This window comes from Ipomoea nil, unplaced genomic scaffold (assembly GCF_001879475.1).
Source record: "Ipomoea nil cultivar Tokyo-kokei standard unplaced genomic scaffold, Asagao_1.1 scaffold2701, whole genome shotgun sequence".
Lineage (NCBI taxonomy): Eukaryota > Viridiplantae > Streptophyta > Magnoliopsida > Solanales > Convolvulaceae > Ipomoea > Ipomoea nil.
In genome coordinates this window covers 200,469-222,708 of record NW_017619129.1, presented here as the reverse complement: position 1 = coordinate 222,708, position 22,240 = coordinate 200,469, and the positions used below count along the sequence as shown (strand labels likewise).

The 22,240-nt window shown below is 37.3% G+C and overlaps 11 non-coding genes across 11 annotated transcripts; 9 read left to right on the top strand and 2 right to left on the bottom strand.

Moving 5' to 3' along the window:
• The first annotated feature begins 2,239 nt into the window (after positions 1-2,239).
• TRNAN-GUU lies at positions 2,240-2,333 on the top strand. Its single transcript has 2 exons — positions 2,240-2,276; positions 2,298-2,333. It is a non-coding gene; the product is annotated as a tRNA-Asn (tRNA).
• Positions 2,334-6,132: 3,799 nt separating this feature from the next.
• On the bottom strand, positions 6,133-6,204 carry TRNAD-GUC. The gene has a single exon. It is a non-coding gene; the product is annotated as a tRNA-Asp (tRNA).
• Positions 6,205-8,299: 2,095 nt separating this feature from the next.
• Positions 8,300-8,393, top strand: TRNAY-GUA. Its single transcript has 2 exons — positions 8,300-8,336; positions 8,358-8,393. It is a non-coding gene; the product is annotated as a tRNA-Tyr (tRNA).
• Positions 8,394-12,634: 4,241 nt separating this feature from the next.
• TRNAY-GUA lies at positions 12,635-12,728 on the top strand. The gene is made up of 2 exons: positions 12,635-12,671; positions 12,693-12,728. It is a non-coding gene; the product is annotated as a tRNA-Tyr (tRNA).
• Positions 12,729-14,242: 1,514 nt separating this feature from the next.
• TRNAY-GUA lies at positions 14,243-14,336 on the top strand. Its single transcript has 2 exons — positions 14,243-14,279; positions 14,301-14,336. It is a non-coding gene; the product is annotated as a tRNA-Tyr (tRNA).
• A 1,513-nt stretch (positions 14,337-15,849) lies between these two features.
• TRNAY-GUA lies at positions 15,850-15,943 on the top strand. The gene is made up of 2 exons: positions 15,850-15,886; positions 15,908-15,943. It is a non-coding gene; the product is annotated as a tRNA-Tyr (tRNA).
• A 1,142-nt stretch (positions 15,944-17,085) lies between these two features.
• On the bottom strand, positions 17,086-17,157 carry TRNAD-GUC. The gene has a single exon. It is a non-coding gene; the product is annotated as a tRNA-Asp (tRNA).
• A 345-nt stretch (positions 17,158-17,502) lies between these two features.
• On the top strand, positions 17,503-17,596 carry TRNAY-GUA. The gene is made up of 2 exons: positions 17,503-17,539; positions 17,561-17,596. It is a non-coding gene; the product is annotated as a tRNA-Tyr (tRNA).
• A 2,063-nt stretch (positions 17,597-19,659) lies between these two features.
• On the top strand, positions 19,660-19,753 carry TRNAY-AUA. The gene is made up of 2 exons: positions 19,660-19,696; positions 19,718-19,753. It is a non-coding gene; the product is annotated as a tRNA-Tyr (tRNA).
• A 481-nt stretch (positions 19,754-20,234) lies between these two features.
• TRNAY-GUA lies at positions 20,235-20,328 on the top strand. Its single transcript has 2 exons — positions 20,235-20,271; positions 20,293-20,328. It is a non-coding gene; the product is annotated as a tRNA-Tyr (tRNA).
• Positions 20,329-21,913: 1,585 nt separating this feature from the next.
• TRNAY-GUA lies at positions 21,914-22,007 on the top strand. Its single transcript has 2 exons — positions 21,914-21,950; positions 21,972-22,007. It is a non-coding gene; the product is annotated as a tRNA-Tyr (tRNA).
• Positions 22,008-22,240: the final 233 nt, after the last annotated feature.

Here is a 22,240-nt window from a genome sequence, read left to right as displayed (position 1 = left end):
AACCGTTTCCATTGAAACGCACAATAGTGTTGAAACTGTGAAGGCAAACCAAGACTGAGATTTTAAGACCCTTGCATTTTTGGTTGATAACGCCAAAAGGGGGGAAGAAATTCTCAGTCACTTGGCTTTGCAACAACAAGAATTTATTCTTGGAAGCCAACAATAGCCAGTAATGTCTACTCAAGGTAGAGGCCGAAGCCGCGGACAATCCTCACAAGGACCATCTCAGATTGGTTTTGCTCAGTTCACGAATCCTAGTCTTGGTATGAGTACATCGAAGGTTGCTGAACAGCGTGGCTGGTTCGAATGCTCTAAGGGTACCGCCACTCAGACAACAATATGGACCAAGGAAAATTTACCAAGCATGATCAAGAAATGGCCTGCAGCCGATCAAGCCCAATGGATCTCGGAGAAAAATAAAGAAGAAGAAGGCAAAAGGAAAAGAACCGAGATGTGGTATGAACTAAGAGATTTCACTGGAAATATGTGCATGAATCTTGGAGAAGAAAGAAGTTTCGAAGAATATGTCTTATGGTGGGAAAACGGAGTTCTTCCGGGCAACAATATCAAAGAAGCTTTTTGACACTACATGGCCGGACAACTTACAAAGAAATTTCAGAATGCAAAGTTCAAAGATGATTTCTTCAAACTCAGAGAACATGTCAAGGAAATTTTGAAGTAAGACTCTGGTGTGAAGAAACCCAGAAGGTAATCTGAAAATTCTCTTAAGCTGATATATTTTCTATTTTCGAACCTCTGTTGAGTTTTTCTCAATATTCTCGAAATATATCAATAATAATTTCCCAAGGTCTATTTTGAGTCTTTAATTTTATTTGTTTAATATAATTAGAATCTCGTGAATTAAAAGACAAGAAATATGACAAATGCACGACAAAATTAAAAAATTGATGATGATCAAAATAAAAATAATTCAAGATGCGTTTAGGAGCTTGTCTAAAAATTTAATTCACAAAGAGTACAATACGGACAAAAATATAGTTAATAGCTCCGACCTCAACTTAGTTGGTAGAGCGGAGGATTGTAGTTTGATTAATCTAAATTGGAAATCCTTAGGTCGCTGGTTCGAATCCGGCAGGTCGGATTAATTTTTTACAATATTAAGCTTTTTAATTTTTCCTTTGAAGAGCTAAAAAAAAAAAACGCTGTTGCCGGGGATCGAACCCAGGTTTCCCGCGTGACAGGGGGGAATACTCACCACCAATGCTGCATAAAACGTTAGGCGCCCACTAGGCGCCGATTTTTTTATTTTTTTTTTAATTTTTTTATTTTTAATAAAATTAAAAATTAAAATTTTTTAAATTTAGTAATAAAACATAAGGTTTCCATAGTTGTGACACCAATCCAATGTGACACCATGGTGCGTGTGGCCATCAAATTGCAACTGAAACTAGCATTTCATAGTCGGACAAAGTACCTGTTAGGTCCCCGTAGTGTAGCGTTTTGTTTAATTTAGTCATTGTACCTTTATTTCGTGTAATTTAGTCCATTTACTTTAAGATTTTGTTCAATTAAAGACAATATTAACACCGATAATTTTTTCCGTTAAGTTTGTCCACGCGGCATTCGAACTGCCATGTCAGATTGTGCGATATGGCATAAAAGAGTATAAATGGGATAAAAATAATGTTAACAGCTCTAACCTTAGCTCAGTTGGTAGAGTGGTGGACTATAGTTGGACTAATCTAAATTGGAAATCCTTAGGTCGCTGGTTTGATTCGGGCAGGTTGGATTGATGTTCTACAATATTAAGCTTTTTAATTTTTCCTTTGAAGAGCTAAAAAAAAAAAAAAAAAAAAAAGACACCGTTACCGGGAATCGAACCCAGGTCTCCCACGTGACAGGCGGGGATACTCACCACTATACTACAACAACTCGCGCAATAGAACAGGACAGTCACATATTACTATTTAAGTAAACCCAATCAAATGTGGCACCATGGATTGTGTGGCCATCTAATTGCAACTGAAACTAACATTTCATAGTCGGACAAAGCACCTGTTAGGTCCCTGTACGGTAGCATTTTTTTCAATTTAGTTATTGTACCTTTATTTTATGTAATCTAGTCCTGGTACTTTAAGATTTAGAACAATTAAGGACAACATTAACACCGATAATTTTTTCTGTTAAGTTTTTTTCTACGTGGCATTCGAATTGTCATGTCGGATTGTGCGATGTGGCATAAAAGAGTACAATACGGACAAAAATATAGTTAATAGCTCCGACCATAGCTCAGTTGGTAGAATGGAGGACTGTTGTTTGATTAATCTAAATTGGAAATCCTTAGGTCGCTGGTTTGAATCCGGCAGGTCGGATTAATTTTTTACAATATTAAGCTTTTTAATTTTTCCTTTTAAGAGCTAAAAAAAAAACGCTGTTGCCGGGGATCGAACCCAGGTTTCCCGCGTAACAGGGGGGAATACTCACCACCAATGCTGCATAAAACGTTAGGCGCCCCCTAGGCGCTAGGGGGCGCCTAGGCGCCGATTTTTTTTTTTTTAATTTTTTTTATTTTTAATAAAATTAAAAATTAAAATTTTTTAAATTTAGTAATAAAACATAAGGATTCCATAGTTATTTCTTAGAAACTATTTACGAAAGTGGTTGTAAAATTGTTCAAAATATTGTTTAAACCATCTAAATACATAAAAAACTAAAATTAAGAACTAAAGAGGCATTTTTTTGAGAAATTAGTGGACCAAACCGCCTTTGGCTTCCAAAACTTTTTCGACATTTTCAAAAAAAAAAAAAAAAAATCGCCGAACCAGCTGTTAGGCGGTCTTGGCCATTCCTCGCGGCTGCCTCCCACCGCCCAGCGCATAGGCGCGATTTTTGCAATACTGCTCACCATTATACTACAACAACGACTCATGCGGCAGAACAGGACAGTCACATATTACTATTTAAGTAAACCCAATCCAATGTGACGCCTTGGTGTGTCTGGCCATCTAATTACAACTGAAACTAGTGTTGTGTTTTGTTTAATTTAATCAGTGTACCATTATTTTGTGTAATTTAGTCCATTTACTTTAAGATTTTGAACTATTAAGGACAATATTAACACCGATAATTTTTTTCGTTAAGTTTGTCCACGCGTCATTCAAACTGCCATGTCAGATTGTGCGATATGGCATAAAAGAGTATAAATCGGACAAAAATAATGTTAACATCTCTGACCTTAGCTCAGTTGGTAGAGTGGTGGACTTTAGTTGGACTAATCTAAATTGGAAATCCTTAGGTCGCTGGTGTGATTCCGGCAGGTTGGATTGATGTTCTACAATATTAAGCTTTTTAAATTTTCCTTTGAAGAGCTAAAAAAAAAAAAAAAACACCGTTGCCAGGGATCAAACCCAGGTCTCCCGCGTGACAAGCAAGGATATTCACCACTATACTACAACAACTCACACAACAAAACAGGACAGTCACATATTACTATTTAAGTAAACCCAATCAAATGTGGCACCATGGTTCGTGTGGAGATCTAATTGCAACTGAAACTAACATTTCATAGTCGGACAAAGTACCTGTTAGGTCCCCGTAGTGTAGCGTTTTATTTAATTTAGTCATTGTACCTTTATTTCGTGTAATTTAGTCCATTTACTTTAAGATTTTGAACAATTAAGGACAATATTAACACCGATAATTTTTTCCGTTAAGTTTGTCCACGCGGCATTCGAACTGCCATGTCATATTGGGCGATATGGCATAAAAGAGTATAAATCGGAAAAAAATAATGTTAACAGCTCTGACCTTAGCTCAGTTGGTAGAGTGGTGGACTGTAGTTGGACTAATCTAAATTGGAAATCCTTAGGTCGCTGGTTTGATTTCGGCAGGTTGGATTGATGTTCTACAATATTAAGCTTTTTAATTTTTCCTTTGAATAGCTAAAAAAAAAGACGCCGTTGTCGGGGATCAAACCCGGGTCTCCCGCATGACAAGCGAGGATACTGACCACTATACTACAAAGACTCACACAATAAAACAAGACAGTCACATATTACTATTCAAGTAAACCCAATCAAATGTGGCATCATGGTTCGTGTGGCGATCTAATTGCAACTGAAACTAACATTTCATAGTCGGACAAATTACCTGTTAGGTCCCTGTACTGTAGCGTTTTGTTCAATTTAGATATTGTACCTTTATTTTGTGTAATCTAGTCTGGGTACTTTAAGATTTAGAACAACTAAGGACAACATTAACACCGATAATTTTTTCCGTTAAGTTTTTTTCTACGTGGCATTCGAACTGCCATGTCGGATTGTGCGATGTGGCATAAAAGAGTACAATATGGACAAAAATATAGTTAATTGCTCTGACCTTAGCTCAGTTGGTAGTGCGGAGGACTGTAGTTGGACTAATCTAAATTGGAAATCCTTAGGTCGCTGGTTTGATTTCGGCAGGTTGGATTGATGTTCTACAATATTAAGCTTTTTAATTTTTCCTTTGAAGAGCTAAAAAAAAAAAGACGCCGTTGCCGGGAATCAAACCCAGGTCTCCCGCATGACAAGCGAGGATACTCACCACTATACTACAAAGACTCGCACGATAAAACAAGACAGTCACATATTACTATTTAAGTAAACCCAATCAAATGTGGCACCATTGTTCGTGTGGCGATCTAATTGCAACTGAAACTAACATTTCATAGTCGGACAAATTACCTGTTAGGTCCCTGTACTGTAGCGTTTTGTTCAATTTAGTTATTGTACCTTTATTTTGTGTAATCTAGTCTCGGTACTTTAAGATTTAGAATAATTAAGGACAACATTAACACCGATAATTTTTTCCGTTAAGTTTTTTTCTACGTGGCATTCGAACTGCCACGTCGGACTGCGCGTTGTGGCATAAAAGAGTACAATACGGACAAAAATATAGTTAATAGATCCGACCTTAGCTCAGTTGGTAGTGCGGAGGACTGTAGTTTGATTAATCTAAATTAGAAATCCTTAGGTCGCTGGTACGAATCCGGCAGGTCGGATTGATTTTTTAAAATATTAAGGTTTTTCATTTTTCCTTTGAAGTGCTAAAAAAAACGCTGTTGCCGGGGATCGAACCCAGGTCTCCCGCGTGACAGGCGGAAATACTCACCACCAATGCTGCATAAAACGTTAGGCGCCCCTTAGGCGGCGGCGATTTTTTTATTTATTTTTTTAATATTTTTTAATTTTTAATAAAATTGAAAATTAAAATCTTTTATATTTAGTCATAAAACATAAGGTTTCCATAGTTATTTCTTAGAAACTATTTATGAAAGTGGTTGTAAAATTGTTCAAACCATCTAAATACATAAAAAACTAGAATTAAGAACTAAAAAGGCAATTTTTTGAGAAATTAGTGGACCAAACCGCCTTTGGCTGTTTGCGGTGTATAGATCTCGAAAAAATACGCGATTTGAAAAAAAAATTTGACCAAATCATACAACCGAGTCAAAAGTTATGCCTTCCAAAATTTTTTCGACATTTTCAAAAAAAAAAAAAATCGCCGAACCGGCCGGTTATGCGGTCTAGGGCATTCCTCGCGGCGGCCTCCCATCGCCCAGCGCCTAGGCGCGATTTTTGCAACACTGCTCACCACTATACTACAACGACTCGCGCGGCAGAACAGGACAGTCACATATTACTATTTAAGTAAACCCAATCCAATGTGACACCATGGTGCGTGTGGCCATGTAATTGCAACTGAAACTAGCATTTCATAGTCGGACAAAGTACCTGTTAGGTCCCCGTAGTGTAGCGTTTTGTTCAATTTAGTCATTGTACCTTTATTTCGTGTAATTTAGTCCATTTACTTTAAGATTTTGAACAATTAAGGACAATATTAACAACGATAATTTTTTCCGTTAAGTTTGTCCACGCGGCATTCGAACTGTCATGTCAGATTGTGCGATATGGCATAAAAGAGTATAAATCGGACAAAAATAATGTTAACCGCTCTGACCTTAGCTCAGTTGGTAGAGTGGTGGACTGTAGTTGGACTAATCTCAATTGGAAATCCTTAGCTCGCTGGTTTGATTCCGGTAGGTTGGATTGATGTTCTACAACATTAAGCTTTTTAATTTTTCTTTTGAAGAGCTAAAAAAAAAAAAAAAAAAAAAAAAAAAAAAAAAAAAAACGTCATTACCGGGGATCGAACCCAGGTCTCCCGCATGACAGGCGGGGATACTCACCACTATACTACAACAACTTGCGCAACCCAGGTCTCCCGCAAAAAAAACGTCATTACCGGGGATCGAACCCAGGTCTCCCGCATGACAGGCAGGGATACTCACCACTATACTACAACAACTTGCGCAACAAAATATGACAGTCACAAATTACTATTTAAGTAAACCCAATCAAATGTGGCACCATGGTTCGTGTGGCAATCTAATTGCAACTGAAACTAACATTTCATTGTCGGACAAAGTACCTGTTTAGTCCCTGTACTGTAGCGTTTTGTTCAATTTAGTTATTGTACCTTTATTTTGTGTAATCTAGTCTCGGTACTTTAAGATTTAGAATAATTAAGAACAACATTAACACCGATAATTTTTTCCGTTAAGTTTTTTTCTACGTGGCATTCGAACTGCCATGTCGGACTGTGCGTTGTGGCATAAAAGAGTACAATACGGACAAAAATATAGTTAATAGCTCCGACCTTAGCTCAGTTGGTAGTGCGGAGGACTGTAGTTTGATTAATCTAAATTGGAAATCCTTAGGTCGCTGGTACGAATCCGGCAGATCGGATTGATTTTTTAAAATATTAAGGTTTTTCATTTTTCCTTTGAAGTGCTAAAAAAAAACGCTGTTGCCGGGGATCGAACCCAGGTCTCCCCCTTGACAGGCGGAAATACTCACCACCAATGCTGCATAAAACGTTAGGCGCCCCCTAGGCGGCGCCGATTTTTTTATTTATTTTTTTTAATATTTTTTTATTTTTAATAAAATTGAAAATTAAAATCTTTTAAATTTAGTCATAAAACATAAGGTTTCCATAGTTATTTCTAAGAAACTATTTACGAAAGTGGTTGTAAAATTATTCAAAATATTGCTTAAACCATCTAAATACATAAAAAACTAAAATTAAGAACTAAAGAGGCATTTTTTTGAGAAATTAGTGGACCAAACCGCCTTTGGCTGTTTGCGGTGTATAGATCTCAAAAAAATACGCGATTTGAGAAAAAAAATTTGACGAAATCAGACAACCGAGTCAAAAGTTATGCCTTCCAAAACTTTTTCGACATTTAAAAAAAAAAAAATCGTCGAACCGGCCGGTTAGGCGGTCTAGGCCATTCCTCGCGGCGGCCTCTCACCACCCAGCGCCTAGGCGCGATTTTTGCAACACTGCTCACCACTATACTACAACGACTCGCGTGGCAGAACAGGACAGTCACATATTACTATTTAAGTAAACCCAATCCAATGTGACACCATGGTGCGTGTAGCCATCTAATTGCAACTGAAACTAGCATTTCATAGTTGGACAAAGTGCCTGTTAGGTCCCCGTAGTGTAGCGTTTTGTTCAATTTAGTCATTGTACCTTTATTTCGTGTAATTTAGTCCATTTACTTTAAGATTTTGAACAATTAAGGACAATATTAACACCGATAATTTTTTCCGTTAAGTTTTTCCACGCGGCATTTGAACTGCCATGTCAGATTGTGCGATATAGCATAAAAGAGTATAAATCGGACAAAAATAATGTTAACAGCTCTGACCTTAGCTCAGTTGGTAGAGTGGTGGACTGTAGTTGGACTAATCTAAATTGGAAATCCTTAGGTCGATGGTTTGATTCCGGCAGGTTGGATTGATGTTCTACAATATTAAGCTTTTTAATTTTTCCTTTGAAGAGCTAAAAAAAAAAAAAAAAAAAAAAAAAAGACTCCGTTGTCGGGGATCGAACACGGGTCTCCAGCGTGACAGGCGGGGATACTCACCACTATAGTTCAACAACTCGCGCGGCAAAACAGAACAGTCACATATTACTATTTAAGTAAACCCAATCAAATGTGGCACCATGGTTCGTGTGGCGATCTAATTTCAACTGAAACTAACATTTCATAGTCGAACAAAGTACCTGTTAGGTCCCTGTACTGTAGCGTTTCGTTCAATTTAGTTATTGTAACTTTATTTTAAGTAATCTAGTCCCGGTACTTTAAGATTTAGAATAATTAAGGACAACATTAACACCGATAATTTTTTCCGTTAAGTTCTTTTCTACGTGGCATTCGAACTGCCATGTCGGATTGTGCGATGTGGTATAAAAGAGTACAATACGGACAAAAATATAGTTAATAGCTCCGACCTTAGCTCAGTTGGTAGAGCGGAGGACTGTAGTTTGATTAATCTAAATTGGAAATCCTTAGATTGCTGGATCGAATCCAGCAGGTTGGATTTATTTTTTACAATATTAAGCTTTTTAATTTTTCCTTTGAAGAGCTAAAAAAAAAAAACGCTGTTGCCGGGGATCGAACCCAGGACTCCCGCGTGACAGGCGGGAATACTCACCACCAATGCTGCATAAAACTTTAGGCGGCGGCGATTTTTTTATTTATTTTTTTAATATTTTTTTATTTTTAATAAAATTGAAAATTAAAATCTTTTAAATTTAGTCATAAAACATAAGGTTTCCACAGTTATTTCTTAGAAACTATTTACGAAAGTGGTTGTAAAATTTTTCAAAATATTGTTTAAACCATCTAAATACATAAAAAACATAAATTAAGAACTAAAGAGGAAATTTTTTGAGAAATTAGTGGACCAAACCGCCTTTGGCTGTTTGCGGTGTATAGATCTCGAAAAAATACGCGATTTGAAAAAAAAATTTGACCAAATCATACAACCGAGCTAAAAGTTATGCCTTCCAAAACTTTTTCGACATTTTCAAAAGAAAAAAAAAAATCGCCAAACCGGCCGGTTAGGCGGTCTAGTGCATTCCTCGCGGCGGCTTCCCACCGCCCAGCGCCTAGGCGCGATTTTTGCAACACTGCTCACCACTATACTACAACGACTCGCGCGGCAGAACAGGACAGTCACATATTACTATTTAAGTAAACCCAATCCAATGTGACACCATGGTGCGTGTGGCCATGTAATTGCAACTGAAACTAGCATTTCATAGTCGGACAAAGTACCTGTTAGGTCCCCGTAGTGTAGCGTTTTGTTCAATTTAGTCATTGTACCTTTATTTCGTGTAATTTAGTCCATTTACTTTAAGATTTTGAACAATTAAGGACAATATTAACAACGATAATTTTTTCCGTTAAGTTTGTCGACGCGGCATTCGAACTGCCTTGTCAGATTGTGCGATATGGCATATAAGAGTATAAATCGGACAAAAATAATGTTAACAGCTCTGACCTTAGCTCAGTTGGTAGAGTGGTGGACTGTAGTTGGACTAATCTAAATTGGAAATCCTTAGCTCGCTGGTTTGATTCCGACAGGTTGGACTGATGTTCTACAACATTAAGCTTTTTAATTTTTGTTTTGAAGAGCTAAAAAAAAAAAAAAAAAAAAAGACACCGTTACCAAGGATCGAACCCAAGTCTCCCGTGTGACAAGCGAGGATGCTCACCACTATACTACAACGACTCACGCAACAAAACATGACAGTCACAAATTACTATTTAAGTAAACCCAATCAAATGTGGCACCATGGTTCGTGTGGCAATCTAATTGCAACTGAAACTAACATTTCATTGTCGGACAAAGTAACTGTTTAGTCCCTGTACTGTAGCGTTTTGTTCAATTTAGTTATTGTACCTTTATTTTGTGTAATCTAGTCCCGGTACTTTAAGATTTTGAACAATTAAGGACAACATTAACACCGATATTTTTTTCCGTTAAGTTTTTTTCTACGTGGCATTCGAACTGCCATGTCGGATTGTGCGATGTTGCATAAAAGAGTACAATACGGGCAAAAATATAATTTATAGCTCCGACCTTAGCTCAGTTGGTAGAGCGGAGGATTGTAGTTTGATTAATCTAAATTGGAAATCCTTAGGTCGCTGGTGTGAATCCGGCAAGTCGGATTTATTTTTTACAATATTAAGCTTTCTAATTTTTCCTTTAAAGAGCTAAAAAAAAACGCTGTTGCCGGGGATCGAACCCATGTCTCCCGCGTGACAGGCGGGAATACTCACCACCAATGCTGCATAAAATGTTAGGCTCCCCTAGGCGGCTAGGGGGTGCTTAGGCGCCGATTTTTTTATTTATTTTTTTTAGTTTTTTTTTTATTTTTAATCAAATTAAAAATTAAAATTTTTTAAATTTAGTAACAAAACATAAGGTTTCCATAGTTGTTTCTTAGAAACTATTTACGGAAGTGGTTGTAAAATTGTTCAAAATATTGTTTAAACCATCTAATTACATAAAAAACTAAAATTAAGAACTAAAGAGGCATTTTTTTGAGAAATTACTGGACCAAACCGCCTTTGGCTGTTTGCGATGTATAGATCTCGAAAAAATACGCGATTTGAAAAAAAAATTTGACCAAATCATACAACCGAGTCAAAAGTTATGCATTCCAAAACATTTTCGGCATTTTCAAAAAAAAAAAAAAAAATTCGCCGAACCTGCCGGTTAGGCGGTCTAGGCCATTCCTCGCGGCGGCCTCCCCCCGCCCAGCGCCTAGGCGCGATTTTTGCACCACTGCTCACCACTATACTACAACGACTCGCGCGGCAGAACTGGACAGTCACATATTACTATTAACTAAACCCAATCCAATGTGACACCATGGTGCTTGTGGCCATCTAATTGCAACCGAAACTAGCATTTCATAGTCGGACAAAGTACCTGTTAGGTCCCCGTAGTGTAGCATTTTGTTCAATTTAGTCATTGTACCTTTATTTCGTGTTATTTATTCCATTTACTTTAAGATTTTGAAAAATTAAGGACAATATTAACACCGATTATTTTTGCCGTTAAGTTTGTCCACGCGGCATTCGAACTGCCATGTCAGATTGTGCGATATGGCATAAAAGAGTATAAATCGGACAAAAAATAATGTTAATAGCTTTGACCTTAGCTCAGTTGGTAGAGTGGTAGACTGTAGTTGGACTAATCTAAATTGGAAATCCTTAGGTCGCTGGTTTGAATCCGACAGGTCGGATTGATTTTATACAATATTAAGCTTTTTAATTTTTCCTTTGAAGAGCTAAAAAAAACGATGTTGCCGGGGATCGAACCCAGGTCTCCCGCGTGACAGGCGGGAATACTCGCCACCAATGCTGCATAAAACGTTAGGCGCCCCTTAGGCGGCTAGCGGGCGCTTAGGCGCCGATTTTTATATATATTTTTTTAGTTTTTTTTTATTTTTAATAAAATGAAAAATTAAAATTTTTTAAATTTAGTAATAAAACATAAGGTTTCCATAGTTGTTTCTTAGAAACTATTTTCGAAAGTGGTTGTAAAATTGTTCAAAATATTGTATAAACCATCTAAATACATAAAAAACTAAAATTTAGAACTAAAGAGGCATTTTTTTGAGAAATTAGTGGACCAAACCGCCTTTGGCTGTTTGCGGTGTATAGATCTCGAAAAAATACGTGATTTGAAAAAAAAAATTGACCAAATCAGACAACCGAGTCAAAAGTTATTCCTTCCAAAACTTTTACGACATTTTCAAAAAAAAAAATTCGCCGAACCGGCCGGTTAGGCGGTCTAGGCCATTCCTCGCGGCGGCCTCCCCCCACCCAGCACCTAGGCGCAATTATTGCGGCACTACTCACCACTATACTACAACGACTCGCGCGGCAGAACAGGACAGTCACATATTACTATTTAAGTAAACCCAATCCAATGTGACACCATGGTGCGTGTGGCCATGTAATTGCAACTGAAACTAGCATTTTATAGTCGGACAAAGTACCTGTTAGGTCCCCGTAGTGTAGCATTTTGTTCAATTTAGTCATTGTACCTTTATTTCGTGTAATTTAGTCCATTTACTTTAAGATTTTGAACAATTAAGGAAAATATTAACACCGATAATTTTTTCCTTTAAGTTTGTCCTCGCGGCATTCGAACTGCCATGTCAGATTGTGCGATATGGCATAAAAGAGTATAAATCCGACCAAAATAATCTTAACAGCTTTGACCTTAACTCAGTTGGTGAGTGGTGGATTGTAGTTGGACTAATCTAAATTGGAAATTCTTAGGTCGCTGGTTTGATTCCGGCAGGTTGGATTGATGTTCTACAATATTAAGCTTTTTAATTTTTCCTTTGAAGAGCTTAAAAAAAAAAAAAAAAAAAAAAAAAAAAAAACGCCATTGCCAGGGATCAAACCCAGGTCTCCCGCGTGATAGGCGGGGATACTCACCACTATACTATAACGACTCGCACGGCAGAACAAGACAGTCACAAATTACTATTTAAGTAAACCCAATCAAATGTGGCACCATGGTTCGTGTGGCGATCTAATTGCAACTGAAACTAACATTTCATAGTCGGACAAAGTACGTGTTTAGTCCCTGTACTGTATTGTTTTGTTCAATTTAGTTATTGTACCTTTATTTTGTGTAATCTAGTCCCGGTACTTTAAGATTTAGAACAATTAAGGACAACATTAACACTGTTATATTTTTGCGATGTGGCATAAAAGAGTACAATACGGACAAAAATATAGTTAATAGCTCCGACCTTAGCTCAGTTGGTAGAGCGGAGGACTGTAGTTTGATTAATCTAAATTGGAAATCCTTAGGTCGCTGGTTCAAATCTGGCAGGTCGGATTGAATTTTTACAATGTTAAGCTTTTTAATTTTTCCTTTGAACAGCTAAAAAAAAAACGCTGTTGCCGGGGATCGAACCCAAGTCTCTCGCGTGACAGGCAGGAATACTCACCACCAATGCTGCATAAAATGTTAGGCGCCGATTTTTTTATTTATTTATTTTAATTTTTTTTATTTTTAATAAAATTAAAAATTAAAATTTTTTAAATTTAGTAATAAAACATAAGGTTTCCATAGTTATTTCATAGAAACTATTTACGAAAGTGGTTTTAAAATTGTTCAAAATATTGTTTAAACCATCTAAATACATAAAAAACTAAAATTAAGAACTAAAAAGGCAATTTTTTGAGAAATTAGTGGACCAAACCGCCTTTGGCTGTTTGCGGTGTATAGATCTCGAAAAAATACGCGATTTGAAAAAAAAGTTATTCCTTCCAAAACTTTTTCGACATTTTCAAAAAAAAAAAAAAAAAAAAAAAATCGCCGAACCGGCCGGTTAGGCGGTCTAGGCCATTCCTCGCGGCGGCCTCCCCCCCCAGCACCTAGGTGCGATTTTTGCGGCACTGCTCACCACTATACTACAACGACTCGCGCGGCAGAACAGTACAGTCACATATTACTATTTAAGTAAACCCAATCCAATGTGACACCATGGTGCGTGTGGCCATGTAATTGCAACTGAAACTAGCATTTCATAGTCGGACAAAGTACCTGTTAGGTCCCCGAAGTGTAGCATTTTGTTCAATTTAGTCATTGTACCTTTATTTCGTGTTATTTATTCCATTTACTTTAAGATTTTGAACAATTAAGGACAATATTAACACCGATAATTTTTTCCGTTAAGTTTGTCCTCGCGGCATTCGAACTGCCATGTCAGATTGTGCGATATGGCATAAAAGAGTATAAATCCGACCAAAATAATGTTAACAGATCTGACCTTAACTCAGTTGGTGAGTGGTGGACTGTAGTTAGACTAATCTAAATTGGAAATCCTTAGGTCGCTGGTTTGATTCCGGCAGGTTGGATTGATGTTCTACAATATTATGCTTTTTAATTTTTCCTTTGAAGAGCTAAAAAAAAAAAATAATAAAAGGACGCCGTTGCCGGGGATCAAACCCGGGTCTCCCGCGTGACAGGCAGGGATACTCACCACTATACTATAACGACTCGCACAGCAAAACAAGACAGTCACAAATTACTATTTAAGTAAACCCAATCAAATGTGGCACCATGGTTCGTGTGGCGATCGAATTGCAACTGAAATTAACATTTCATAGTCGGACAAAGTACCTGTTTAGTTCCTGTACTGTATTGTTTTGTTCAATTTAGTTATTGTACCTTTATTTTCTGTAATCTAGTCCCGGTACTTTATGGTTTAGAACACTTAAGGACAACATTAACACCGATAAATTTTTTCCGTAATGTTTTTTTCTACGTGGCATTCGAACTGCCATGTCGGATTGTGCGATGTGGCATAAAAGAGTACAATATGGACAAAAATATAGTTAATAGCTCCGACCTTAGCTCAGTTGGTAGAGCGGAGGACTGTAGTTTGATTAATCTAAATAGGAAATCCTTAGGTCGCTGGTTCAAATCCGGCAGGTCGGATTGAATTTTTACAATGTTAAGCTTTTTAATTTTTCCTTTGAAGAGCTAAAAAAAAAACGCTGTTGCCGGGGATCGAACCCAAGTCTCTCGCGTGACAGGCGGGAATACTCACCACCAATGCTGCATAAAATGTTAGGCGCCGATTTTTTTATTTATTTATTTTAATTTTTTTTATTTTTAATAAAATTAAAAAATAAAATTTTTTAAATTTAGTAATAAAACATAAGGTTTCCATAGTTATTTCATAGAAACTATTTACGAAAGTGGTTTTAAAATTGTTCAAAATATTGTTTAAACCATCTAAATACATAAAAAACTAAAATTAAGAACTAAAAAGGCAATTTTTTGAGAAATTAGTGGACCAAACCGCCTTTGGCTGTTTGCGGTGTATAGATCTCGAAAAAATACGCGATTTGAAAAAAAAGTTATTCCTTCCAAAACTTTTTCGACATTTTCAAAAAAAAAAAAAAAAAAAAAAAATCGCCGAACCGGCCGGTTAGGCGGTCTAGGCCATTCCTCGCGGCGGCCTCCCCCCCAGCACCTAGGTGCGATTTTTGCGGCACTGCTCACCACTATACTACAACGACTCGCGCGGCAGAACAGTACAGTCACATATTACTATTTAAGTAAACCCAATCCAATGTGACACCATGGTGCGTGTGGCCATGTAATTGCAACTGAAACTAGCATTTCATAGTCGGACAAAGTACCTGTTAGGTCCCCGAAGTTTAGCATTTTGTTCAATTTAGTCATTGTACCTTTATTTCGTGTTATTTATTCCATTTACTTTAAGATTTTGAACAATTAAGGACAATATTAACACCGATAATTTTTTCCGTTAAGTTTGTCCTCGCGGCATTCGAACTGCCATGTCAGATTGTGCGATATGGCATAAAAGAGTATAAATCCGACCAAAATAATGTTAACAGATCTGACCTTAACTCAGTTGGTGAGTGGTGGACTGTAGTTAGACTAATCTAAATTGGAAATCCTTAGGTCGCTGGTTTGATTCCGGCAGGTTGGATTGATGTTCTACAATATTATGCTTTTTAATTTTTCCTTTGAAGAGCTAAAAAAAAAAAATAATAAAAGGACGCCGTTGCCGGGGATCAAACCCGGGTCTCCCGCGTGACAGGCAGGGATACTCACCACTATACTATAACGACTCGCACAGCAAAACAAGACAGTCACAAATTACTATTTAAGTAAACCCAATCAAATGTGGCACCATGGTTCGTGTGGCGATCGAATTGCAACTGAAATTAACATTTCATAGTCGGACAAAGTACCTGTTTAGTTCCTGTACTGTATTGTTTTGTTCAATTTAGTTATTGTACCTTTATTTTCTGTAATCTAGTCCCGGTACTTTATGGTTTAGAACACTTAAGGACAACATTAACACCGATAAATTTTTTCCGTAATGTTTTTTTCTACGTGGCATTCGAACTGCCATGTCGGATTGTGCGATGTGGCATAAAAGAGTACAATATGGACAAAAATATAGTTAATAGCTCCGACCTTAGCTCAGTTGGTAGAGCGGAGGACTGTAGTTTGATTAATCTAAATTGGAAATCCTTAGGTCGCTGGTTCAAATCCGGCAGGTCGGATTGATTTTTTACAATATTAAGCTTTTTAATTTTTCCTTTGAAGAGCTAAAAAAAACGCTGTTGCCGGGGATCGAACCCCGGTCTCACGCGTGACAGGCGGGAATACTCACCACCAATGCTGCAGAAAACGTTAGGCGCCCCCTAGGCGCCGATTTATTGATTTATTTATTTATTTATTTATTTATTTATTTATTTTTTATTTTTAATAAAATTAAAAATTAATTTTTTTTAATTTAGTAATAAAACATAAGGTTTCCATAGTTGTTTCTTAGAAACTATTTATGAAAGTGGTTGTAAAATTGTTCAATGTTTAAACCATCTAAATACATAAAAAACTAAAATTAAGAAGTAAAGTGGCATTTTTTTTGAGAAATTAGTGGACCAAACCGCCATTGGCTGTTTGCGGTGTATAGATCTCGAAAAAATACACGATTTGAAAAAAAAATTTGACCAAATCAGACAACCGAGTCAAAAGTTATGCCTTCAAAAACTTTTTCGACATTTTCAAAAAAAAAAAAAAAATTCGCCGAGCCAGCCGGTTAGGCGGTCTAGGCCATTCCTCGCGGCGGCCACCCCCCGCCCAGCGCCTAGGCGCGATTTTTGCAGCACTGCTCACCACTATACTACAACGACTCGCGCGGCAGAACCGGACAGTCACATATTACTATTTAAGTAAACCCAATCCAATGTGACACCATGGTGCGTGTGGCCATGTAATTGCAACTGAAACTAGCATTTCATAGTCGGACAAAGTACCTGTTAGGTCCCTGTAGTGTAGCATTTTGTTCAATTTAGTCATTGTACCTTTATTTTGTGTTATTTATTCCATTTACTTTAAGATTTTGAACAATTAAGGACAATATTAACACCGATAATTTTTTCCGTTAAGTTTGTCCTCGCGGCATTCGAACTGCCATGTCAGATTGTGCGATATGGCATAAAAGAGCATAAATCCGACCAAAATAATGTTAACATCTCTGACCTTAACTCAGTTGGTGAGTGGTGGACTGTAGTTAGACTAATCTAAATTGGAAATCCTTAGGTCGCTGGTTTGATTCCGGCATGTTGGATTGATGTTCTACAATATTATGCTTTTTAATTTTTCCTTTGAAGAGCTAAAATAAAAAATAATAATAAAAAGATGCCGTTGCCGGGGATCGAACCCGGGTCTCCCGCGTGACAGGCGGGGATACTCACCACTATACTATAACGACTCGCACAGCAGAACAAGACAGTCACAAATTACTATTTATGTAAACCCAATCAAATGTGGCACCATGGTTCGTGTGGCGATCTAATTGCAACTGAAACTAACATTTCATAGTCGGACAAAGTACCTGTTTAGTCCCTGTACTGTATTGTTTTGTTCAATTTAGTTATTGTACCTTTATTTTGTGTAATCTAGTCCCGGTACTTTATGATTTAGAACAATTAAGGACAACATTAACACCGTAATTTTTTCCGTTAAGTTTTTTTCTACGTGGCATTCGAACTGCCATGTCGGATTGTGCGAGGTGGCATAAAAGAGTGCAATACGGACAAAAATATAGTTAATAGCTCCGACCTTAGCTCAGTTGGTAGAGCGGAGGACTGTAGTTTGATTAATCTAAGTTGGAAATCCTTAGGTCGCTGGTTTAAATCCGGCAGGTCGGATTGATTTTTTACAATATTAAGCTTTTTAATTTTTCCTTTGAAGAGCTAAAAAAAAACGCTGTTGCCGGGGATCGAACCCAGGTCTCCCGCGTGACAGGCGGGAATACTCACCACCAATGCTGCATAAAACGTTAGGCGCCCCCTAAGCGGCTAGGGGGCGCCTAGGCGCCGATTTTTTTATTTATTATTATAGTTTTTTTTTTATTTTTAATAAAATTAAAAATAAAAATTTTTTAAATTTAGTAATAAAACATAAGGTTTCCATAATTGTTTCTTAGAAACTATTTAGGAAAGAGGTTGTAAAATTGTTCAAAATATTGTTTAAACCATCTAAATACATAAAAAAACTAAAATTAAGAACTAAAGCGGCATTTTTTTTTTTGAGAAATCCTAGACCAAACCGCCTTTGGCTGTTTGCGGTGTATAGATATCGAAAAAATACACGATTTGAAAAAAAAATTTGACCAAATCAGACAACCGAGTCAAAAGTTATGCCTTCCAAAACTTTTTCGACATTTTCCAAAAAAAAAAAAAAATTCGCCGAACCGGCCGGTTAGGCGGTCTAGGCCATTCCTCGCGGCGGCATCCCCCCGCCCTGCGCCTAGGTGCGATTTTTGCAGCACTGCTCACCACTATACTACAACGACTCGCGCGGCAGAACAGGACAGTCACATATTACTATTTAAGTAAACCCAATCCAATGTGACACCATGGTGCGTGTGGCCATGTAATTGCAACTGAAACTAGCATTTCATAGTCGGACAAAGTACCTGTTAGGTCCCCGTAGTGTCGCGTTTTGTTCAATTTAGTCATTGTACCTTTATTTCGTGTAATTTAGTCCATTTACTTTAAGATTTTGATCAATTAAGGACAATATTAACACCGATTATTTTTTCCGTTAAGTTTGTCCACGCGGCACTCGAACTGCCATTTTAGATTGTGCGATATGGCATAAAAGAGTATAAACCGGACAAAAATATTGTTAACAGCTCCGATCTTAGCTCAGTTGGTAGAGTGGTGGACTGTAGTTGGATTAATCTATATTGGAAATCCTAAGGTCGCTGGTTTGAATCCGGCAGGCCGGATTGATTTTTTACAATATTAAGCTTTTTAATTTTTCCTTTGAAGAGCTAAAAAAAAAACGCTGTTGCCGGGGATCGAACCCAGGTCTCCCGCGTGACAGGCGGGAATACTCACCACCAATGCTGCATAAAACGTTAGGCGCCCCCTAGGCGCTAGGGGGCGCCTAGGCGCCGATTTTTTTTTTAATTTTTTTTATTTTTAATAAAATTAAAAATTAAAATTTTTTACATTTAGTAATAAAACATAAGGATTCCATAATTATTTCTTAGAAACTATTTACGAAAGTGGTTGTAAAATTGTTCAAAATATTGTTTAAACCATCTAAATACATAAAAAACTAAAATTAAGAACTAAAGAGGCATTTTTTTGAGAAATTAGTGGACCAAATCGCCTTTGGCTGTTTGTGGTGTATAGATCTCGAAAAAATACGCGATTTGAAAAAAAAAATTTGACCAAATCAGACAACCGAGTCAAAAGTTATGGCTTCCAAAACTTTTTCGACATTTTCAAAATAAAAAATAAAAATTTGCCGAACCGGCCGGTTAGGCGGTCTAGGCCATTCCTCGCGGCGGCCTCCCCCCGCCAAGCGCCGAGGCGTGATTTTTGCAGCACTGTTCACCACTATACTACAACGACTCGCGCGGCAGAACTGGACATTCACATATTACTATTTAAGTAAACCCAATCCAATGTGACACCATGGGGCGTGTGGCCATGTAATTGCAACTGAAACTAGCATTTCATAGTCGGACAAAGTACCTATTAGGTCCCCATAGTGTAGCGTTTTGTTCAATTTAGTCATTGTACCTTTATTTCGTGTAATTTAGTCCATTAACTTTAAGATTTTGAACAATTAAGGACAATATTAACACCGATAATTTTTTCCTTTAAGTTTGTCCACGCGGCATTCGAACTGCCATGTCAGATTGTGCGATATGGCATAAAAGAGTATATATCGGACCAAAATAATGTTAACAGCTCTGACCTTAGCTCAGTGGGTAGAGTGGTGGACTATAGTTGGACTAATCTAAATTGGAAATCCTTAGGTCGCTGGTTTGATTCCGGCAGGTTGGATTGATGTTCTAATATATTAAGCTTTTTAATTTTTCCTATGAAGAGCTAAAAAAAAAAAAAAAGACGCTATTGCCGGAGATCGAACCCGGGTCTCCCACGTGACAAGCGGGGATACTCACCACTATACTACAACGACTCGCACGGCAGAACAGGACAGTCACAAATTTCTATTTAAGTAAGTCCAATCAAATGTGGCACCATGGTTCGTGTGGCGATCTAATTGCAACTGAAACTAACATTTCATAGTCGGACAAAGTACCTGTTTAGTCCCTGTACTGTAGCGTTTTGTTCAATTTAGTTATTGTACATTTATTTTGTGTAATATAGTCCCGGTACTTTAAGATTTAGAACAATTAAGGACAACATTAACACCGTAATTTTTTCCGTTAAGTTTTTTTCTACATGGCATTCGAACTGCCATGTCGGATTGTGCGATGTGGCATAAAAGAGTGCAATATGGACAAAAATATAGTTAATAGCTCCGACCTTAGCTTAGTTGGTAAAGCGGAGGACTGTAGTTTGATTAATTTAAGTTGGAAATCCTTAGGTTGCTGGTTCGAATCCGGCAGGTTGAATTGATTTTTTACAATATTAAGCTTTTTAATTTTTCCTTTGAAGAGCTAAAAAAAAACGCTGTTGCCGGGGATCGAACCCAGGTCTCCCGCGTGACAGGCGGGAATACTCACCACCTATGCTGCATAAAACGTTAGGCGCCCCCTAGGCGGTTAGGGGACGCCTAGGCGCCGATTTTTTTATTTATTATTATAGTTTTTTTTTTTAATAAATATAAAAATTAAAATTTTTTAAATTTTGTAATAAAACATAAGGTTTCCATAGTTGTTTCTTAGAAACTATTTACGAAAGTGGTTGTAAAATTGTTCAAAATATTGTTTAAACCATCTAAATACATAAAAAACTAAAATTAAGAACTAAAGAGGCATTTTTTTGAGAAATTAGTGGACCAAATCGCCTTTGGCTATTTTTGGTGTATAGATCTCGAAAAAATACGCGATTTGAAAAAAAAATTTGACCAAATCAGACAACCGAGTCAAAAGTTATGGCTTCCAAAACTTTTTCGACATTTTCAAAATAAAAAATAAAAATTCGCCGAACCGGCCGGTTAGGCGGTCTAGGCCATTCCTCGCGGTGGCCTCCCCCCGCCAAGCGCCGAGGCGTGATTTTTGCAGCACTGTTCACCACTATACTACAACGACTCGCGCGGCAGAACAGGACAGTCACATATTACTATTTAAGTAAACCCAATCCAATGTGACACCATGGTGCGTGTGGCCATGTAATTGCAACTGAAACTAGCATTTCATAGTCGGACAAAGTACCTATTAGGTCCCCGTAGTGTAGCGTTTTGTTCAATTTAGTCATTGTACCTTTATTTCGTGTAATTTAGTCCATTAACTTTAAGATTTTGAACAATTAAGGACAATATTAACACCGATAATTTTTTCCTTTAAGTTTGTCCACGCGGCATTCGAACTGCCATGTCAGATTGTGCGATATGGCATAAAAGAGTATAAATCGGACCAAAATAATGTTAACAGCTCTGACCTTAGCTCAGTGGGTAGAGTGGTGGACTGTAGTTGGACTAATCTAAATTGGAAATCCTTAGGTCGCTGGTTTAATTCCGGCAGGTTGGATTGATGTTCTAATATATTAAGCTTTTTAATTTTTCCTTTGAAGAGTTAAAAAAAAAAAAAAAAAAAAAAAAAAAAAAAAAAAAAAAAAAGACACCATTGCCGGGGATCAAACCCGAGTCTCCCGCGTGACAAGTAGGGATACTCACCACTATACTACAACGACTCGCACGACAGAATAGGACAGTCACAAATTTCTATTTTAGTAAGTCCAATCAAATGTGGCACCATGGTTCGTGTGGCGATCTAATTGCAACTGAAACTAACATTTCATAGTCGGACAAAGTACCTGTTTAGTCCCTGTACTGTAGCGTTTTGTTCAATTTAGTTATTGTACATTTATTTTGTGTAATATAGTCCCGGTACTTTAAGATTTAGAACAATTAAGGACAACATTAACACCGTAATTTTTTCCGTTAAGTTTTTTTTTACGTGGCATTCGAATTGCCAGGTCGGATTGTGCGATGTGGCATAAAAGAGTGCAATATGGACAAAAATATAGTTAATAGCTCCGACCTTAGCTTAGTTGGTAGAGCGGAGGATTGTAGTTTGATTAATCTAAGTTGGAAATCCTTAGGTCGCTGGTTCGAATCCGGCAGGTTGGATTGATTTTTTACAATATTAAGCTTTTTAATTTTTCCTTTGAAGAGCTAAAAAAAAACGCTATTGCCGGGGATCAAACCCAGGTCTCCCGCGTGACAGGCGGGAATACTCACCACCAATGCTGCATAAAACGTTAGGCGCCCCCTAGGCGGTTAGGGGACGCCTAGGCGCCGATTTTTTTATTTATTATTATAGTTTTTTTTTTTAATAAAATTAAAAATTAAAATTTTTTAAA